Source organism: Bos taurus, chromosome 21 (assembly GCF_002263795.3).
Source record: "Bos taurus isolate L1 Dominette 01449 registration number 42190680 breed Hereford chromosome 21, ARS-UCD2.0, whole genome shotgun sequence".
NCBI classification, from domain to species: domain Eukaryota; kingdom Metazoa; phylum Chordata; class Mammalia; order Artiodactyla; family Bovidae; genus Bos; species Bos taurus.
Window position 1 is genome coordinate 62,198,379 of NC_037348.1, and position 19,389 is coordinate 62,217,767.

Sequence of the window (19,389 nt, forward strand, 5' to 3'; positions counted from 1 at the left end):
TGACTAACGTAGCAGAAGAAAAACCTGTTGGAAGCATACGGAAGCGTCCGCAGAGAGGAAGGAAAAGACAAATGGCTGATTTTCTCCGAAGATTAGAAATGGGATCACACTGGGACCCAACAGTGGTTTCTTCACTTTGTTTTAATTTTATTAGAGCATAGTTGATTTCTAACGTTGTGTTGGTTTCAGGTGTACAACAGAGTTAGTTATATATATGTAAATGCATGTACATATATATATATCCACTCTTTTTCAGATTGTTTTTTCATATAGGTTATCACAGAGTATTGAGTAAGGCTCCCTATGCTCTACAGTAGGTCCTTGTTAATTATCTATTTTATATATAGTAGTGTGTGTGTATGTGTTCAATTGCTCAGTTGCTTCTGACTCTTTGAGACCCTACGGACTGACTGTAGCCCGCCAGGCTCCTCTGTCCATAAGATTTTCCAGGCAAAAATACTGGAGTGGGTTGCCATTTCCTCCTCCAGGGGATCTTCCCAACCCAGGGACTGAATGCATCTCCTTTGTCTCCTGAATTGTAGGCACATTCTTTACGGCTGATCCAACTGGGGAAGCCTATATATAGTTGTGAGTGTATGCTAATCCGAACTCTGGAATTATTTCTCCCCACCATGTTTCCTCTTTGGTAACCATACGTTTATTTCTGGTATCTGTAAGTCTGTTTCTCTTCTGTAAATAAGTTAACCCATATCATTTTTAAAAAATTAGATGCCACCAATAAATGATGTCACATGATATTTGTTTTTCTCTGTCTGACTTACTTTGTTCAGTGTGATTATCCCTAGGTCAGATGGTCTCTTTGTAGGAAGGGTCACCAGATGATGCTGACGGCAGTTGGCAGGTAAGAACCTTTGTGCTGGGCTGCATTTGGTTTAACTGACATGCCAACCTGAGTGCTACAAATGGATTAAGTTAAATCCGGTATCCAACATTTCTTATAGGAATGCCTACTGCATGCTGAGTGCTGGGATACAAATATAAGTTTAAAAAAATATGTCACCCTCAAGTCATTGAAAATTAAGGAAGAAGAGGAGCAAATATACAGGCAACTATAATTCAGTGTGGTGGTAGATAGGGCTGTATGCTGTGTGATCCTGCCAGCTCAGAGCCCAGTGTCCTGGGACCTGCTCTTCTCCCATATGTGCCTTCTGAAAGCTACATTTCCACTGAAGCTTCTAATAAAGGATCACATAAAACATGGATTAAAATTTTATTTCTGCATCTTTTGTGGAAGAAACTGCTCATTGACTGGCCTGCTGCATAGAAACTCCCATAATCAATTCCCCTAAAACTTTGCATGTCAGTCGTTCAGTCATGCCTGTCTCTTTACAACCCCATGGGCTGCAGCCCAGCAGGCTCCTCTATCCATGGCATTCTCCAGGCAAGAACACTGGAGTGGATGCTCTATTATTAAATGCTGTGCTACAACTTTTGTCAGACCACGAGGTATTAGGGACTTCTTCTGTTTCCCTTTTTGTCTTGCCTGCTAGGAAACTCCCACTTGATTAACTTTAGCACATCACTACTGTCACCACTGGAGAAGGCACTGGCACCCCACTCCAGTACTCTTGCCTGGAAAATCTCATGGACAGAGGAGCCTGGTAGGCTGCAGTCCATGGGGTCGCTAAGAGTCAGATATGACTGAGCGACTTCACTTTCACTCTTCACTTTCATGCATTGGAGAAGGAAATGGCAACCCACTCCAATGTTCTTGCCTGGAGAATCCCAGGGACAGTGGAGCCTGGTGGGCTGCCCTCTATGGGGTCGCACAGAGTTGGACACGACTGAAGCGACTTAGCAGCAGCAGCAACCGTCACCATACCTGTCCTAGATTTTTGTTTTGTTTTGTTTCTTTGTCCTAGATTTTTAATGCAATTCTCTATCTACTATAACTAGATTAATTTCTGGTTCTCTTCTATCTGTGTCTTTTAAAGAAGATGGGTTGAAATTCTTTGTGTATGTAAACTATATATAATAAGTACAGGAATGAAGTTGAAATTTTAGTTATCCTGGCATCGTTTTATGAGTGCAGATTCTGGGTCTGATAAGATTTCTAGAGCTGAATTTTCTTCACTGGTAAACAGTTTTAAATGGACAACTTGTAAATTACATGATGGAACTATACAAGCATACAAGTGCTTATGTTACAAGGAAGAACAAAATTTGACTCCATGTTAGATCTTTTCTTTTACTTTAACCTTTGCTTCTCATTGCTTTTGTTCAAAGAATACTAAAAGAATACTGTACATACATAATGGTCTGTCTCTAGGAAACTTACCCCTTTGCCTGAATGTAAAAATCAAAGTACCTTTGTTCAGGACCCTGTCCATCTCTGGGTGGCTACAAGAAGGAAGAAATTAACACATACCCCTCGAGGCTGTCCATTCCAGGAGATATTTGCAAAACTTGTGACCTTTTACTTTACTTTCTCACCTCTTCCCTTCCTCTCTGTTCTATAAAAGAACCTGGCATCCAGACCCAGATAAGATGGTTATTTTGAGACATTAGTCTGCCATCTTCTTGATCAGCCAGCTTTCTGAAGAAAGCTGTTATTCCTTACCTCAACATCTCACTTCCGATTTATTGGCCTGTCATGTGGCCAGTAGGGCAAGCTTGGACCCAGTAACACTTTTGCCAAAATCATTGCTGCCCTTTCCCCCACCTCTGTGGTTAATCCAGCAATTCTCCAATTTGCTTGCTTTGATCACTGCTCCCAACTCCCTCCTCCCATCTGAGTCCCTTTGGAATATAAACCTCAGCACCTGATACTCCAGACTCTACTTGCCTCCTCTATGGTGAACATGGGGTTCTGACTCTCAGGGATCTCTCCAGGACACTGCACGGGCATTCCCCACCCCATTCCTGTAGTGATACTACTGCTTCCCACCCAGACCTCACACAGAACAAGTGGGCTGGCACTGCGTCCTGTCTGTTTTCCCAACAAGGTTCAGGCAGGAATATCCCAAGAAATGTTCTGAAGAATTTAAGAAATACTCTGATGAGGGAATTCACATTTGAGAGATGAGACTTGAAACAGAGAACACCTAGCATCAGTCCCATCTTCAGGGTCAGTGAGGAAGTTATCTCCCTGTATAAATGTCAGTCCAAAGTCATGAAATTTCACAGAAGGCAATAGAAGATGCTCTGGTCATTTGGATATCTTCTTAGGGACCTAAAGAAGAAGTCATTGGAAACTGAGACATGGGACTATTTGAACCATCATTTTCCACCTTCCTTCCCTCTCAGCCACATTTTAATGCTTCCTCCTTCAAGGTCACTGCCTCATCTTTCTTTTGCAAGGTATTTACCAATGAAGGATGAAAAAGTGTTGATGTATGGCATGGAAAGTTACATATCTGGTAACTGGATGGGCTATAGATTTCCTTCCCGTCACATTGGTGCCCACCTCCTACCATCAAGGTGATTTGTTAGATGCGGGTTCTTTTCTGGGTGAAGGGGAATAGGTAGAAAGTGTTGTCATCAAACTGCAGGTCACTATGGTTTCTCTGGTTACCTTGCCTGGCAATGAAAAACATGATTGTTATCTAGCAATGGCATGCCCCACCCCCCTTCTCCAGGCTCTAAAATATTAAACATATATGCTCACATGTACGCAGACATAAATAAAAAGCATCCATTGCTCATCTAGGCCAGAGACATTGCCAATATATAATCAGCCAGGAGATTTTTTTTTCTGGGTGATATTTCCTTCCTTACAAACATCTACCCATATATTACTTCAATGACAGCAGAATTCATATTACAAGCCCTTTTATTTTCTGTAACAGTTACCCAAAGAAGTTTCCTGCCTTGCTGAGTGGCGGCTTTGCATGCGCAGACGTAAGGCCATGGCTGATTCTCTGTTATGACATCTTTCTTCCCTGATGAGGAAAGACAGGATATTTCTCTGGTTTCTCTGTCACTGGTGAGTTTTCCTCCCTCTTCCTCCATGAAGATATATGTCATAACAGAGATCAGCAGCCAGGTAATTTCTCTTTCTCTGTGCAGAAGATATAAACATTGCCAATTGCTGACAAGAGGCTGGTACAGAGAGGGCAGAAGATTCTACTTGCCACCTGCCATTTGGAAAATGGAGAGCTTGGAGAAGCGCCCAGTCCACTCAAGCAGTCTTGGTTCCCTGGAGTACCTCCCTCATTCCTGTGGGTGGCAGCTGTCCCCAGGCTGCTGTACTGACCGCTCAATTCCTCTCAGACTCATTTCCTCTAACAGAGCTCTTGCCTCTGATCTATCACCTCATCCATCCGACTTCTTGCTGATTATCTGTGCCTTCCTTCTGCACCTCTCCCCATCTTTACCCCCTTGTCTCTGACAAAAGGGTCTCTTTCCTCTTTTTCATGCCAAGCCTTGCTCTTATGTCCTTTTTTCCCCATATTTTAAAAAAGAATATCATTGAAATGTATTTAATTTATAATGTTGTGTTAATTTCTGCTGTATATCAGATTGATTTAGTTATATACACATATATTCTTTTTCATCTTCTTTTCTATTATAATTTATCACAAGGTATTGAATATAGTTTCCTGTGCTATACAGTAGGGCCTTGTTGTTTTTCTATCTTATATATAATAGTTTTCATCTGCTAATTCCGAGGTCCCAGCCTTTCCTCCCATCCCACCCCTCTCCCTCTTGGCAACCACAAGTTTGTTCTCTATGTCTGTGAGTCCGTTTCTGATTTGTAGATATGTTCATACGTGTTGTATGTTAGATTTCACACATAAGGGACATCATATGATATTCGTCTTTCTCCTTCTGACTTGCTTCACTTAGTATGATAATCTCCAGGTCCACTTTTGTGGCTGCAAATGGCCCTATTTCATTCTTTTCGATGACTGAATAATATTCCATTGTGGACTTCCCTGGTGGCTCAGTGGTAAAGAATCTGCCTACCAAGGCAGGAGACGTGAATTTGATACTTGATCTGGAAAGATCCCCTGGAGAAGGAAATGACAACCTACTCCAGTATTCCCGCCTGAGAAATCCCATGCACAGAGAAGACTGGTGGACTATAGTACATGGGGCCGCAAAGAGTCAGACATGACTTAGCAATTGAATAACAACAACAAATATTTCATTGTATATATGCACCACATCTTCTCTATCCATTCATCTGTCAATGGACATCAGGTTGTTTCCATGCCTTGTCTCTTGTGAATAGTGCTACTCATAAAGATACATGTTCTTTTCAAATTATAGTTTTGTCTGGGTATATGTCCAGGAGTGGGATTGCTGGATCATATTTACCCTTGGGTTCTTGATCTAGTCTCTTTATTCATTTTAGTACCTTATTTCATTCTGCTAAACCCATTCTTTCCAGCTTATATAACCTCTCCCAATTGGTCATCCATTGTTCTTACTGGCCATTCCAATGGACCATGTCCAATTAAGGCATAACCCCTCCTCCTTTCTCAATAATCACTTATCTCTTTTACTCATTATCTTACTTCACCTCCCAGTTCATATGCAATTGATGTCCTTTTCTTCAAGTTCTCTCCTTCACTTCGAAGATATTACCTTCTCCTGTTCTTTGCTTATTTCACTCACTACTCTTTCTCTTTCTGCCCCTTAAGTGGTCATGTACGGATGTGAGAGTTGGACTGTGAAGAAAGCTGAACGCCGAAGAATTGATGCTTTTGAACTGTGGTGTTGGAGAAGACTCTTGAGAGTCCCTTGGACTGCAAGGAGATCCAACCAGTCCATTCTGAAGGAGATCAGCCCTGGGATTTCTTTGGAGGGAATGATGCTGAAGCTGAAACTCCAATACTTTGGCCACCTCATGTGAAGAGTTGACTCATTGGAAAAGACTCTGATGCTGGGAGGGATTGGGGGCAGGAGGAGAAGGGGACGACAGAGGATGAGATGGCTGGATGGCATCACTGACTTGATGGACGTGAGTCTGAGTGAACTCCGGGAGTTGGTGATGGACAGGGAGGCCTGGCGTGCTGCGATTCATGGGGTCGCAAAGAGTTGGACATGACTGAGCGACTGAACTGAACTGACTGAAGTTTAGGTTTTGTGCCAGCTGAGGTTAAATCCACCTGCAAGTAACATAATAACCATTGAACAGTGACTTCAACAAGGAGGAGTAAGAGACATCTGAAGGTGAGTAGAGACTAGCATTGTTTGCTCATCAGTGATGCCATGTTAGACCCTGAGTGGGCTGGCTTTCATTCACATACTTATCACCTCGTTCTTGAAAGACCACTGCCATCGAAGGCTTCATGTCCTCATGTGTGTGCTTACTAAGTCGCTTCAGTCGTGTCTGACTCTTTGCAACCCTATGGACCTTGGCCTGCCAAGCTCCTCTGTCCACAGGATTCTCCAGGGAAAATTACTGGAGTGGGTTGCCGTGCCCTCCTCCAGGGGATCTTCCTGACCCAGGGATCCACCCCACATCTGCATTGTCAGGTGGGTTCTTTATCACTAGCATCACCTGGGGAGTGCTCATGTCTTCACACCAGCATTCAAAGCAGGGAAGATGGACAAGTGCAAAAACCAGTTGTTTTTTAATCTTTCTAAGCAGCCCCAGCAGAACTTCCCTGTGTCTCACTGGACAGACTGTATTCTGGACTAATCTGCTCACCTTCAGATGTAAGAGAAGCTGGAAACAGGATGTACAGCAAATGGTAAAGGGATTGTCATCAATGTCATGGTGAACTGAACAAGATTCCTCCACTGGAGTTTTCTAAACTTATTTTTGTATACCAGTGCTGACTGGGGCTGGGAAAAGAATGAGTCATTTCAGAGATCACCAAGTCACCATTTGTAGTGGGTTAAATTGTGTCCCTCAGAAATATCTGTCCAAGTCCTAACCTCCCATGCCTATGAACTGGAACTTATTTAGACAAGGTGTCTTTGCAGCTATAGCTAAACTAACCATTCAAGACAAAACCACCCTGGATTTTGAGGGGACCCTGAAGTGAATGACCGGTGTCCTTAGAGTGACACAGCTAAGCCAAGGGTTAGCCAGAGCTGCCAGAAGCTGGAGGAGGTGAGAGAGGAACCTCCCCTTAAGCCTTTGGAGGGAAGGCAAACTTGCCAACACTTTGATTTTGGATTTCTGGGCTCTAGCACAGAGAGAATAAATTCCCATTGTTTTAAGCCACATAGTTTGTGACAATTTGTAATTGTCATTACAAATGACAGTTTGTAGGAAACTAGGAAACTAACATGACATTCTAGTAACTGAACCTCAAATTGAAGCTCTGTGAGCAAAGAAGACAAAATAGATGAGCAGTGGCTGGAGGGTGGACGAGAAATAGAAATCTATTCTGTCTCTGGCTGTTCTGTTTCATATACTTCTCCAGATAGATTTCATCCACTCCTATGACCTCAGCTCTCAGCTTTGAGCCAGAGACCCTCCAGATGGTCTCTCTCCAGACCATCCACTACTCACCTGAGCTCCAGTTCCACTTTATATATGACTGTTGTTGTTCAGTTGCTAAGTCATGTCTGACTCTTTGTGACCTCATGGACTGTGGCACCCCAGGCTTCCCTGTCTTTCACTATCTCCCAGAGTTTGCTGAGATTCATATCCACTGAGTCGGTGATGCTATCTAAACATCTCATACTGCCCTCTTCTCTTTTTGCCTTGAATTTTATCCATCATCAGGGTCTTTTCCAATGAGCTGGCTCTTTGCATTAGGTGGCCAAAGTATTGGAACTTCAGCTTCAGCATCAGTCCTTATATATGATTGACTCCACATAAACATCTCGCAGACTCCACATGTCTTGAACCAAATTCTTTTTCTTCCTGAAACCAGTTCTATTTCTGTCTCATTGACCCCATTTCCTGAGCACATACTAGTGTTTCAGCCTCCTCTTACCTGGTGGAAGCACTAAGACCATCTAAGTGGGTTGCTCTTGGATTCTTGTCTTAAAACTGCATGATCCTTCCCAGTTCTACTTTCTGAATATTTTGTGGATTTCTTCTTCTTCCATATCTGCTCCCTCTAAGGTGTAGTTTAAGCCTGTGTGTTCAGTGCCTGCCTTATTTAGTGTCAGTCACAGGGCACCAAGATGTCATCAGGACAACAGCTCATAGGCAGTATTTTAGCAACTATTAAATCTTTACATGTTTAACACTGTTGCTGCTGCTGCTGCTGCTGCTAAGTCGCTTCAGTCGTGTCCAGCTCTGTGTGACTCCGTAGACGGCAGCCCACCAGACTCCGCCGTCCCTGGGATTCTCCAGGCAAGAACATTGGAGTGGGTTGCCATTTCCTTCTCCAATGCATGAAAGTGAAAAGTGAAAGTGAAGTCGCTCAGTCGTGTCCGACTCTTAGCAACCCCATGGACTGCAGCCTACCGGGCTCCTCCGTCCATGGGATTTTCCAGGCAACAGTACTAGAGTGGGTTGCCATTGCCTTCTCCGTTAGTTATTCCAATTTGAAGCAAAGATTTCTCACTTTTCTTCTTTCAAGCTTCAGAGTCCATTTAGTTACAAAGACTCCTAAGTGTACAAAGCATGTTGCTAAAACATCTAACAGTCTGTTACAATTTACAACTGCTTAGTGTGAACAGGGATTTTTCTCTACTATGCGGGGTCAGGATGGAGGTAGGATGATTGATTCATAATCCCTACTTTCACATTTTTGGTCTTTCAAAATAACCTCATTGTTAACATTGGCTGGCCTCCTGTTATAGGACCTATACCATAAATACTAACTTGTAACAATCCCATGTCATCAGTTGCATAATTGGGGTCAGGTCTAAGTTTTTATGTGAAGAATATCAGTTGGCTGCTTAGAAAGGATAATATCATTGCCTTGTGAGAGAAGTCCTTTAAACTTTTGAAACCTCATTTCCCGGTAATTTCTCATATACCCAGAACTGGGCTTTTGTGGATAGTATTGCATTTTCCCTTCAAATCTGTGTTTTCCATGCCTGTGCCCTGGCCGTTGCATGGGCTTGGAACACCCAACCCTCCAGCCCTCCTTAAAGCTCGGGGCCCAACGTCGGTGTTTATCCCTGGTCCGCTGTGACCTGCTCTGGGGACAGCAGCACAGGCAGCAGCAGTCCTCAGAAGTGTGGCGTGTTGGCGTAAGTCCTCTTGGAAGATGTTAGCTCTACCACAGCTCTACCGTTAGCTGTACCACAGAGCTGCCGGGTGGGTGACCCACAAACTGGAGGACAATCATACCAAAGAAGTCTTCACACTGTTGTGATGCTTCCAGGCCCCACACCAGACTTGCCAATGTGTTGCTGTTGTTGAGTCGCTCAGTCATGTCCGACTCTTTGCGACCCCATGGACTGCAGCACACCAGGCTTCCCTGTCCTTCACCATCTCCTGGAGCTTGCTCAAATTCATGTCCATCACGTCGGTGATGCCATCCAACCATCTCATCCTCTGTCATTCCCTTCTCCTCCTGCCCTCAATGTTTCCCAGCATCAGGGTCTTTTCTAATGTGCTGGCTCTTCTCATCAGGTGGCCAAAGTATTGGAGCTTCAGTTTCAGCATCAGTCCTTCTAATGAATATTCAGGATTGATTTCCTTTAGGATCTACTGGTTTGATCGCCTTGCTTTTCAAGGGACTCTCAAGAGTCTTCTCCATCAAACATGGCGATCCGGCAAAGGGACTGGGAATCCCCAGGGAACTTGACTTTGAAGGTCAGCAGGATTTGATTACAGAACTTTCACAGGACTGGGGGAAACAGAGGCTCTTTGAGGATTCAAACAAAACCTTGTGTGCACCAGGACCCAGGGGAAAGGAGAAGTGACCCCCACAAGAGAATAATAAGTCAATGTAGTTTTATCACTTTGCTATTACTTGCATAGTTGCTTCTACTTGTTAAGCTCACTCCCATAAGATAAAAGCCATGTTAATTTATTCACAATTATCATTTATTTACCCATTCATTATTTACAAATGTAAATAACAAAACAATAATAATAAAATGCAGGAACTTACAGTTTGTGGGAGATACAAACATATTTAAGCAAATGTGATATTGTATTGTTATGTTAACAGAGTTTGAGAAATGGAGCCCTTTGGGGTCATGGTAAGGAGAGAAGGAGTGAGGAGGCACCAGAGGGCCTGACATGGACTTGGGAGTGAGAGAGGGGTCCCAGAAGGAGTGATCTAAAGGAGGTGTGAAGGCCGGTAAAAAGCCGTATATGATTCCTCTCTATGTGCCCTAGCATCCATCATGTGTCTGATAGGTTGTTGTTGCTGTTTAGCTGCTAAATCATGTCTGACTCCTTGCGACCCCATGGACTGTAGCTGCTAGGCTCCTCTGTCCATGGAATTTCCCAGGCAAGAATACTGGAGTGGGTTGCCACTTCCCTCTCCAGAGGATCTTCCCTACATAAGGCTTGAACCCACGTCTCTTGCTTCTCCTGCATTGGGAGGTGAATTCGTTACCACTGAGATACCTGGGAAGTCCCATTTGATAGACACTAAATGGTTATTACATATATAAATGTGTGGATGGATGAGCTGATGGTTGTTCAATCACTGGGTAAATGGAAGGATAGATGGATAGGTGGATAGATGAATGGGTGGGTGGATGGATAGATGGATGGGTGGTTGGGTAGATGGGTGGGTTCATAGGTGAATGGGTGGATGGATGGATGGGTAGATAGATAGATGTCTAGACTTGACAATATTTCCACTGGAGGAGATTCCCATTTGGAAAATATTTTCCAGCTGATATATTATACAAATCCCCCAAACTTTACATATTAAATATTCTCCATATAAATTTGGATGATGTTTTAATAAAGAAAGAAAAGTTCCACTTACCCCATCAGCATATTTTGAGCCCTGAGTCCTGGGCTGGTTGCTAAGATCCCCAGGGAGCTCATCTCTGAGCAGTATGATAACAGCACAGAATCACAGACACTGTGGGTACAAGGACTCAGGGAAGGAGAGAAACAGGGCCTCTGACTCCTGCAGTGAGACCTACTCTCCGATCCAGAGTGGCTTGGCACAGTTTCTCCTCTTTCAGGGCTCATCATGGTGCTGTTTAGTTGAGCATCTGTTTCCCGCTATGGAGGTTAAGCTCCACGAGGGCAAGCACCATGTCTGACTTTGCTCAGCATTTTTATTCCCCAGTACCAATTGCAGTGTCTGACAGGGCTTAGGTTTTCAGCAAATACACCAAGATTGGTTGAACAAATAAGACCCACAGAAGCTTCCCAGAGATGAACTGTGTTCTGGCAGACGAGGGAAGTTGTGTGGCTTGGAAAAGTCAGAAAGGATGTCCTGGCAAAAGCAGATGCAAAAGTTCAGGGGTTCAGGATGGAGGGGACACGTGTAGACCTGTGGCTCCATTCACATGGATGTATGGTAAAAACCATCAGAATATTGTAACTATCCTCCACTTAAAATTAATTAACTAATTTAAAAGGTTCAGGGGGACAGTGCAGGCCATTTGGCCAGTCGGGGCACAGAGGGAGACGGGGGCGATGATGGGGGGAACAGGGTGGGCCTCTGGAGGCTGGACTGGGAGCATGGTGCAAGAGCAGCCTTTCCAAAAGGGGAGTGACAGCCTGTGTTTGTCCCTTTCCAGGGGTCCTCCTGGGTACCAAGTGGAAGAGAGATGGGCCAGGTCCTCCTGGGTTATCACAGAGAAACAGATTCTCCATCGGAGCAGAAGGGGTGGTCCTTGCTGTGAGATTCTTGAGCAAAGTCTAAATAAACCTGGGCCCCTCTGCTGTCCCAGCTGTGAGTTCAGAGTCTGCCTAGACCCCTCTGAGGTCCCAGCCGCTTCAAACCTGCTGGGACCTCAGTGTGAAAACCAGTTCTCTGTATGGCAAACCCACTAACATCCCCCTCAAGCATGGCCCTTGTGGATAATGGTTCTTTTAAAGCCACTCAGTGCTGTACTGACAGAAATTAAATTAGCCATCAGTGCGGGCAATCAGTGGCTATGGGGCTGTTAGAGGTAATAAAAGGCAATGCTCCTGAACCCCAGTCAATTATGCCCGACAAAGCGAGGGGAGGGGACAGTGGCTCCTGCTTGGAAAGGCTGTGTGGAGGCCTGTTCCCAAGGCACAGGTTCAAACCTCATCTCCTGCTCCCAAGGCACAGGTTCAAACTGTCCTTTCTAGTTGGGACAGATACTGGGGGGTGACGTGCCCCTGTGGACACCGATCTGGGGAGGGATGCTGAAGGCTTAGCAACTTTGGGGGTACTGGGGTAGAATCAGGGCTCCCAGGCAGTGTTGGGGGCCAGAGAGAATCGCTGGTCCCTCCTAACAGGGAAATCTATGGGAATGGAAACTTCTACTCGGCTCCTGGCTTACTGTGAAACTCAGGGCAAGGGCGGTCACACTCTGACCTCAGACTCCTCATCCCCCCAGTAAACATGCTGGAAACTGGGCCCCTAGAACCCTTTGATCATTTTGAGATGATTTATGCTGGGCACGTGGGGGCTTCCCTGTTGGCTCAGCAATAAAGAATCAGTCTGCCAAAGCAGAAGTTGCAGAAGACCTGGTTTCGATCCCTGGGTCAGGAAGATCCCTTGGAGAAGGAAATGGCACCCCACTCTAGTATTGCTGTCTAGGAAATCCCAAGGACTGAGGATTCTGGTGGGCTACAGTCCATGGGGTCACAGAGTCACACACCATTCAGCAACTAAACAGCAGCAAATGCTCAGCACTAGCTGAGTGGAGGTTCAAGATGTGTTCTTTTCCTTCCCATGATGAGGGGCAGAGCCGGACTCTGACAGTGACTTTGCCTCTATCCTCTTGCACTGGTTCTAGAGCAGGGGCCTGGACCCCCCTCTGCCACAGTTCTAGGGAATCATCCACCTATTCTGTATGTCAAGGGAAGCAGCAGGCGGAAGGGAAAAAGCAACAGCTGGAGAGCTGGAAGGCTTAGGTCTGTTTCTTGAGTCTGTTCATGTGTGTGTGGTTGGATGAGCAAGAGGACTTCTCTGACCTTCTGTCTCCTCTTCTATGAAAGGGCTTGCAGTGAGAATTAAATAAAACCCATATATTCAGTCCTGCTTTAAAGCCTGTTGTGAAAACACCAATTTGCTCCAATACAATCGAGCTAGTTGTGCCCAACAATGGAGCCCAGCTTGGATTTCTTGTTTGTATACACATGATTTCAGCCTTGAGCACTAGGGGAAACAGAAAAGATTCAGGACCAGGATGGGTGGAGCCACATAGGAACACACACCACATGCTTGCCCCTCTAGCATCCTTTAGCTCCCTCAGCTCCCAGTGTGCATAGAGTCACGTCCATCCATAGCCAGCCTTCCCACCAACTCCAAATAACCAGCACCCCCACTGCTCCCAGTAACTCAGAAACCAATTTCCTTCCAATGCCCACATGCACAGGTAAACTTCAAGGTCATTTCTTTCAGAAAAAAAAAAAACACCACATTTTATTGTAGTATTCATGCATTTCTTAAAGCTGTGTATAAAGCTTTGCTATAATTTTTAAAAATTCTTATCTATTAAAAAATAAAGGTGAGACAAGGTCGCAAAGAGTTGGACAGGACTGAGTGACTGAACTGAACTCTATGTAGAATCTTAAAACTAAAAGATACAAATGAACTTGCATACAAAACAGAAATAGACCTCCAGACATAGAAAGCAAACCAAAGGGTTTGCTGCTGCTGCTGCTAAGTCGCTTCAGTTGTGTCTGACTCTGTGCGACCCCATAGACAGCAGTCCACCAGGCACTGCCCCCCCCCACCCCCACCCCGCCCCTGGGATTCTCCAGGAAAGAATACTGGAGTGGGTTGCCGTTTCCTTCTCTAATGCATGCAAGTGAAAAGTGAAAGTGAAAAGTGAAAGTAAAAAGTGAAAGTGAAGTCGCTCAGTCGTGTCCGACTCTTAGCGACCCCATGGACTGCAGCCCACCAGGCTCCTCCGTCCGTGGGCTTTTCCAGGCAAGAGTACTGGAATAGGTGCCATTGCCTTCTCCGAGGGGAAAGTTGGGGAGGGATAAATTAGGAGTTTGGGGTTAACATAAACACTGCTGTACATAACACAGATAACCAAAAAGACCTGCTACATTGCACAGGGAACTATGTTCAATATCTTGTGATGACCTATAAGGGAAAGAATCTGAAGAAGAACATAAGCATATATGTAACTGAATCACTGCTATACCCCTGAAACTCACAAAGCATTGTAAATCAACTGTACTTCAATAAAAACTAAAATAAAATAAAGGTAAGATTCACATAATACACAGATACAAGTGTGTGACTCTTTGTGACCCCATGAACTGTAGCCCCCAGATTCCTCTGTCCATGGAGTTATCCAGACAAGAATACTGGAGTGGGTTGCCATTCCCTTCTTCAGGGAATCTTCCCAACCCAGGAATCAAACCTAGGTCTCCTGCATTGCTGGCAGATTCTTTACTGTCTGAACCACCAAGGAAGCCCAATGTAAACTGAACCACTTTTAAATGTAAAATTCTGTGGCATTTAGTACATTCACGATGTTGTTGCAACCGTTACCTATATTAAGTTCCAAAACATTTTAATCACCCGCCTCAAACATCATCATCTTATCTTCTTCTTATGTGTTATTGACAACATTTGGGGATATGCAGCCTTAACCTTGTTTTCTTCACAAGTTCTGTAGTTTTTATTGCGTCATTTTTCAAAGTAGATGGCTTTGTAGCAGAACTTACTCTACGTAAGACTTTCATATTTGGTGACACTGTATTGGTCTATTAGTCTGCATTTTCAAGAGTAACAGAATCAAGAAGAGACAGAAATAGATATAGAAATATTAAATACAGGTAGGTTCTACTGATACAGTAAATACAATGAATAAAGATTATATACAATGGAATGTTACTCAGCCAAAAACAAGGAATGAAATATTTCCATTTGCAGCAACATGTATGGATCTAAAGAGGATCGTAATGAGTGAAGTAGGTCAGACAGAAAAAGAAATATTCTATGCTGTCACTTATATGTGGGATCTGACAAATAATACAGATGAGTCTATTTACGAAACATACTCATAGACATAGAAAACAAACTTGTGTTTGCCAACGGGGAAAGTTGGGGTTGCGGGAGGGATAAATTAGGACTATGTTATTAACGGATACATGCTGTGCTGTGCTTAGTAGCTGAGTCATGTCCAACTCTTTGAGAGTTCATAGACTGTAGCCTGCCAGGCTCCTCTGTCCATGGGGATTCTCCAAGCAAGAATACTGAAGTGGGGTTGCCATGCCCTCCTCCAGGGGATCTTCCTAACCCAGGGATCAAACCAAGTCTCCCACATTGCAGGCAGATTCTTTACCATCTGAGCCACCAGGAAAGCCCCCAAAGATACATGCTACTGTACATAAAATAGGTAAATGATAAGGATTCACTGTATATCACAGCGAACTATATTGAATATCTTGTAATATCTGTAATGGAAAAGAATTTAAAACAAACTATACATACACATGTATACTGAATCATTTTGCTGTAAACCGGAAACTAACAAAATACTTAAATCAATAATCCTTCAATAAGAAGTATTATAATTTATTATATTATTATTTAAACTATTATATATGTATATTAAATGTTTCCATATTTCACCTGTGAAGACAGCCAATGGCAGAGTTTGGACATCTAAGCACCCATAACTGCATGAGCCAATTTCTTAAAGTAGATAGATGTGGAAACATTTAATATACATATGTAATAGTCTCTATAGTTTACATAACAATAAATTATAATCTTTCTTATTGAAGGATAACTGATTTAAATATTTTGTTAGTCTCAGGTGTATGGTCACTTACAGTCCAAGGGACTCTCAGGCATCTTCTCCAACACCACAGTCTGAAAGCATCAGTTCTTCAGTGCTCCGCTTTTTTTATGGTCCAAATCTAGCATCCGTAAACGAATACTGGAAAAACCATAGCTTTTACTAGACAGACCCTTGTTGGCAAAGTGATGTCTTTGCTTTTTAATATGCTCTCTAGGTTTTTCATAGCTCTTCTTCCAAGGAGCAAGCGTCCTTTAATCTCATGGCTGCAGTCACTGTCCACAGTGATTTTGGAGCCCAAGAAAATAAAGTCTATCACTATTTGCATTTTTTCCTCATCTATTTGCTATGAAGTGATGAGACTGGATGCCATGATTTTAGTTTTTTGAATGTTGAGTTTTAAGCCAGCTTTAAGTCTCCTCTTTCACCTTCATCAAGAGGCTCTTCAGTTCCTCTTCACTTTCTACCGTGATGTCATCTACATATCTGAGGTTATTGATATTTCTCCCGGCAATCTTGATTTCAGCTTGTGCTTCTTCCAGCCCAGCGTTTCTCATGATGTACTCTGCATATAAGTTAAATAAGCAGGGTGACAATACATATACTCCTTTTCCAATTTTGAACCAGTTCACTGTTTCATGTCTGGTTCTATCTGTTGCTTCTTGACCTGCATACAGGTTTCTCAGGAAGCAGGTAAGGTGGTCTGGTATTCCCATCTCTTTCAGAATTTTCCACAGTTTGTCTTTGATCCACACAGGCAAAGACTTTAGCATCGTCAGTGAAACAGAATGTGCTCTGGATGTGCCCTGAAAATGCTAGGTAACTTCCTGCTTAGTTACAACAGTAACAGGTTTACAATAAACACTTAAGGAATGACGTGCCCTCACGGTGATCTGTCTTGTGGCTACTTTGTATGGTCCTTCAAACTTTTATATTCCAGTGGCCAACCATGCTGAAAAATATATATATTCCCAGCTTTCATCACCTGAAATAATTTATTCTGTCCAAAGTAGAAAAAAAAATCATTTCAAAGTGATCTGGCCTCACCCTTAAGCTGAATGTGACCATGGTATTTACAAAAAAAGTAGAATTATTAGTAGGAGGAAAGTTTAACTGGTTGATTGAATTCATATCCTAATTTGGGCAGAAAATTAGCATTGCTTCATTTCCACCACTTGGAGGTAATAGCTTAGATGATAATAATACTAGTAATATTATCATTAATAATGATTACTGGGGGTCAGGGGTTATTCTAAGTTCTTTATATATATAAACTTATTTGATTCTTGTCACAGAGTGATATCTATTATTACGGGCACTTTACAGGACAGGGAACTTGCCTAAAATCACACAAGTGATAGGTGAGAAAGCTAGTCTCTAAACCAGGTGGAGTGTATATTCTGAATCACCATGCTTTACTGCTTCATTGAAGATCTTATCTCACACACTCACACGCACATACACACACATACACATACACATGCTATATACTTGACTCATGGTATCCTCTTCTAGCCCGAGGTCAGGGGTGGCGGTCAAGAGGAGCAACCCCATGTCCAAGGAGTGGTGGCTGTGTGGGCGCAGGAGGGCTGAGAGGAGCTACTCCACGTTCAAGGTCAGGAGGGGCAGCAGTGAGGAGATGCGCCTTGTCCAAGGTAAGAGAAACACAAGTAAGACGTTAGGTGTTGCAAGAGGGCATCAGAGGGCAGACACACTGAAACCATACTCACAGAAAACTAGTCAATCTAATCACACTAGGACCACAGCCTTGTCTAACTCAATGAAACTAAGCTATGCCTGTGGGCCACCCAAGATGGGCGGGTCATGGTGGAGAGGTCTGACAGAATGTGGTCCACTGGAGAAGGGAATGGGAAACCACCTCAGTATTCTTGCCTTGAGAACCCAGAAAGAATGAAGAGATGGAGCCAAAGCAAAAGCAATACCCAGTTGTGGATGTGACTGGTGATAGAAGCAAGGTCCAATGCTGTAAAGAGCAATATTGCATAGGAACCTGGAATGTCAGGTCCATGAATCAAGGCAAATTGGAAGTGGTCAAACAGGAGATGGCAAGAGTGAATGTCGACATTCTAGGAATCAGCTAACTGAAATGGACTGGAATAGGTGAACTTAACTCAGATGACCCTTATATCTACTATTGTGGGCAGGAATCCCTTAGAAGAAATGGAGTAGCCATCATGGTCAACAAAAGAGTCCAAAATGCAGTACTTGGATGCAATCTCAAAAATGACAGAATGATCTCTGTTCGTTTCCAAGGCAAACCATTCAATATCACAGTAATCCAAGTCTATGCCCTAAATGGTAATGCTGAAGAAGCTGAAGTTGAATGGTTCTACGAAGACCTCCAAGACCTTTTAGAACTACACCCCAAAAAGATGACCTTTTCATTATAGGGGACTGGAATGCAAAAGTAGGAAGTCAAGAAACACCTGGGGTAACAGGCAAATTTGGCCTTGGAATACGGAATGAAGCAGGGCCAAGGCTAACAGAGTTTTGCCAAGAGAACGCACTGGTCATAGCAAACACCCTCTTCCAACAACACAAGAGAAGACTCTACACATGGACATCACCAGATGGTCAACACTGAAATTAGATTGATTATATTCTTTGCAGCCAAAGATGGAGAAGCTCTATACAGTCAGCAAAAACAAGACCAGGAACTCCTTATTGCCAAATTCAGAATTAAATTGAAAAAAGTAGGGAAAACCACTAGACCATTCAGGTATGACCTAAATCAAATCCCTTATCATTACACAGTGGAAGTTAGAAATAGATTTAAGGGACTAGATCTGATAGAGTGCCTGGTGAACTATGGATGGAGGTTCGTAACATTGTACAGGAGACAGGGATCAAGACCATTCCCACGGAAAAGAAATGCAAAAAAGCAAAATGGCTGTCTGGGGAGGCCTTACAAATAGCTGTATAAAGAAGAGAAGCGAAAAGCAAAGGAGAAAAGGAAAGATATAAGCATCTGAAAGCAGAGTTCCAAAGAATAGCAAGGAGAGATAAGAAAGCCTTCCTCAGCGATCAATGCAAAGAAATAGAGGAAAACAACAGAATGGGAAGATCTAGAGATCTCTTCAAGAAAATTCGAGATACCAAGGGAACATTTCATGCAAAGATGGGCTCGATAAAGGACAGAAACAGTATGGACCTAACAGAAACAGAAGATATTAAGAAGAGGTGGCAAGAATACACAGAAGAACTGTTAAAAAAGATCTTCACGACCAAGATAATCACCATGGTGTGATCACTCACCTAGAGCCAGACATCCTGGAATGTGAAGTCAAGTGGGCCTTAGAAAGCATCACTATGAACAAAGCTAGTGGAGGTGATGGAATTCCAGTTGAGCTATTTCAAATCCTGAAAGATGATGCCGTGAAAGTGCTGCACTCAATCTGCCAGCAAATTTGGAAAACTCAGCAGTGGCCACAGGACTGGAAAAGGTCAGTTTTCATTCCAATCCCAAAGAAAGGCAATGCCAAAAAATGTTCAAACTACCACACAATTGCACTCATCTCACACGCTAGTAAAGTAATGCTCAAAATTCTCCAAGCCAGGCTTCAACAATACGTGAACCATGAACTTCCAGATGTTCAAGCTGGTTTTAGAAAAGGCAGAGGAACCAGAGATCACATTGCCAACATCCACTGGATC